Here is a 3,822-nt window from a genome sequence, read left to right as displayed (position 1 = left end):
CTCAGCATTTTCTTTATAAATATTGGCTCTGTTGTTTGATATCGCTTTCTATGAGTAACTGATTAAATGTATATTAGCCCCCTTTTTTTTGGGGTCCAGTCGTGGGGCCTGAACTCTGGGCCTGGGCGCTGTCCCTCAGCTCTTCAGCTCAAGGCTAGCGCTCTTCAGCTCAAGGCTAGCGCTTTACCACTTGAGCTACAGCACCACTTCCGGCTTTTTTCTTTATGTGGTGCTGAGGAATCGAACCCAGGGCCTCAGGCATGCAAGGCAAGCGCTCTACCACTGAGCCAACTTCCCAGCCCCTAACCCCTTTTCACTCTATTCTAAGCATCTCTGTTCTCCATCCTCTTGTCTTTCCTAATGTATTCTGCACAATTTCTTTAGATGCTTCTTCTAGTCCAATAGCTCTCTGTGTGTGCCTGATAGTTTGAAATCTGTCATTCTTGTACGAAAGTTCTCATTTTAATATTGCATGTGTTTTCAGATGAAGTATTTCTGAAGTTTTTTTTTCTGTTCTCATTATAGCAATGTATAACATAAAGGGACTGTTTTCAAGTTTATTTTATATGTAATAATAGTTCCTTCTGTTTTCCAATGGTAAACAGTGCTATTAGTATTTCCATCACCAACAACACAAAAATTCACATGTGCACACACACACAGTATACATATATATTTATATATATTATATATAAGAAAAATCTTGCAAGATCCATTTGTCTGTGTAACATCTTTAGTCACAAAGGCTGTCATTGGACGAACTTTATGTTAGGAAGGACAAAGCTGTGTGCTAGGGTGGCAGGGCTCTTTTTTCCTTGTTCTCTTCTCTTTCTAGCTTTCACAATATATTTCTCTAATATTAAGAATGAATCGTTCATGAATAAGATTTATAATATTGCATAGAGAGAAAAATGAGAAGAAATTACTTTAAGCAATGAAAACCAATGTTTTTACCATGAGAGAATCAACTGGAAACTTTTATTTATAAAAAATAATTTTTTTAAAAAAAAAAGCTCTACAAAATTAAGTCTGGATCTATGGGTTAATTTACCTATGGGTATTTTATGTATCTGCACTCTTGTTTGGGGATTTTCTTGGTATATGGTACCTATCATCTGCTTCTTTTACCATAGGCTAATCTGTGTGTAGGAGAGAGAGAGAGAAAGAGAGAGAGAGAGAGAGAGAGAGAGAGGGAGAGAGGGAGGGAGAAATACAAAGGGCTATATGGTCTCCAGTTATTATTACTTTTTAAATCTAGATTATTGATTCAAGTAGTCTAAATTCTATTCTATATACAGCTGTGACATCTCAAAAAGTAAGAGAAAATAATATTTCTTTCCCAATTTCCTTTATCCCTGATATTTTCTCTTTTCTTTACAAACATTCCTTGATTATTTTTAATTATGAAGCCAGAATATCTTACTTATTTTTTTTACAGGTTTTGCTTTTCTAGTATCCCAGTATCATGATTTAGTACTAATTGAATAATTAGACATTATGGCCTAGTTAGGGCATAGAATATCTTATTATTACTATAATAATAAGACATTTTGAACCATATATGCAACATTTGCAGTTCAGGTTTTGCAAAAGACTTGTTTTTCCCCAGGTTTTCCATTTTATTCGAAATAAAGTCTACTATTTTAATTGTATAATTTCTTTGTTAACAGTAACAAGTGGTCAATTATTTCTATGTTTTAATATGAAATAAACTTCAAAAATGTCAGATGGCATTCTATTAAATAAACAAACAAAATGTATATAGTGACTATTTTAAGTAGCTAGGGTACCACTAAATAAGCTGCCAATTCTAGCTTTAGAAATGTCACCTTGTTGACTGATCTGAGAGTGGTTGTATAACTCTGGAGGAACAGCAATTTATTCTACACACATAGGAATAAGAAGGCCAGTATAACTTCAAATAAGGGCAAATGTAAATTCACCTGAGGATGAATGAATGCCATCATAGATTTGAGTCTTGGTCCTTCTTGTTCAATTTCGCACTACTCTATAAATGGGGGCAAGATGGGAGGATGGATAAATGCTTCCCAAACAAATGGAAGGTAACCAAAGGCAGAAACTCTCTTAAAGGCAAGAATACTGACATATTCATCTATCGTTCAATGTTATACTGTAATTTCTTTTCCTTTCCTCTCCCTTTTCTTTTTGTGTGCTGGTTCTGAGGCTTGAACACAAGGTCTCTTTTTTGCTCAAAGCTGGTGTACTACCAGTTGAGTCACACCTTCACTTCTGGCTTTTGGGGGGTTCATAGGAGATACAGGTCTCATGGACTTTCCTGACCGGGCTGGCTTTGAACCTCGATCATCAGATCTCAACCTTCTGAGTAGCTAGGACTACAGGTGTGAGCCACCTGTGTCCAATCTATCCTGTACTTTTATAATCATCCTATAGTGACCTTAAAATCTTAATGCAGGTTCTTCCTAAAATACCTAACCCCTCAGAAACTAATAAGATGATTCATTCATTGTAATTGAAAAAGGATGAAACATCTTTTTTTATAAGTAAAGTGATTATAAATAATGATTGACCAGTTAAAGGTTGAGTATACCAATTTCTTATTTCAAAGAAAAACATCAAAGTCTTTCGGCAGACCCGCTGCTAAGGGCCGTGTGATCCACGGCCAGAGGAAGGGCGCAGGCTCCGCGTTCTGCACGCGCGCACACGACACAAGGGCGCAGCACACCTGCGCACCATGGATTTTTGCGGAGAGGAACCGCTACATCCAAGGCATCGTCGTGAAGGACATCATCCACGACCCCGGCCCGGGCCCTGGCCGTGGTGTGCCCATCGCCAAAGTGGTCTTCTGCGATCCCTACTGGTTCAAGAAACGCACGGAGCATCCCCCGGGCCAGTTCATATACTGTGGCCAGAAGGCCCGGCTCAACATTGGCAGTGTTCTTCCCGTGGGCACCATGCCTGAGGGTACTATTGTGTGCTGTCTGGAAGAGAAGCCTGGGGACCGGAGCAAGCTGGCTCCGGCCTCTGGAAATTATGCAACTGTTATCTCACACAATCCCGGGACCAAGAAGACCCGTGTGAAGCTGCCATCCTACGCCAAGGTCATCCAACAGAGCTGTTGTTAGTGTGGTGGCTGGAGGTGGCTGAATTGACAAACCTATCTTGAAGGCTGGCCGTGCCTACCACAAATAGAAGGCCAAGAGGAACTGCAGACCCCGTGTACGGGGTGTGACCATGAATCCTGTGGAGCATCCATTTGGAGGTGGTAACCACCAGCACATGGGCAAACTCTCCACCATCCCAAGAGATGCCCCTGCTGGACGCAAAGTGGGTCTCATTGCCGCCCATCAGACTGGGCAGCTCCATGGAACCAAGACTGTGTAGGAGAAAGAGAACTGAAGCTAAAACATGTCGTTGGCTATTAAAAAAGAAAAAAGAAAAGAAAAACATCAAAAGGGATTTAAATTAGTAAATATTTTAATGACACACTGAATATTTATTAATTTCTTTTTATATAATTCACATAATGTTAAAATTCCTAAAGTGAATCTACATTTTAGTGCCAATAATAAAAATGCAAAACTAATCACATACTGGTGGCTCACACCTGTAATCCTAACTACTCAGGAGGCTGAGATCTGAGGATGGCAGTTCAAAGCCAGCCCCCAGGTAGAAAAAAAATCTGTGAGACTCTTATCTTCAATTAATTAGCAAAAAGCTGGACGTAGAGTTGTAGCTCAAATGTAAGGCTTTGAGCAAAAAGCTCAGGGACAGTGTCCAAGTCTTGACTGTCACAGGATTGGCACACACACACACAAAGATAAAATTAATTTTTAGTTATTT

General features: G+C 39.5%; 1 pseudogene; it reads left to right on the top strand.

Moving 5' to 3' along the window:
* The first annotated feature begins 2,540 nt into the window (after positions 1-2,540).
* LOC105982586 lies at positions 2,541-3,378 on the top strand (annotated as a pseudogene).
* Positions 3,379-3,822: the final 444 nt, after the last annotated feature.

Source organism: Dipodomys ordii, unplaced genomic scaffold (assembly GCF_000151885.1).
Source record: "Dipodomys ordii isolate 6190 unplaced genomic scaffold, Dord_2.0 Scaffold16, whole genome shotgun sequence".
Lineage (NCBI taxonomy): Eukaryota > Metazoa > Chordata > Mammalia > Rodentia > Heteromyidae > Dipodomys > Dipodomys ordii.
The sequence above is the reverse complement of the archived record's forward strand: the minus strand, read 5'-3'. Positions and strand labels throughout refer to the sequence as shown.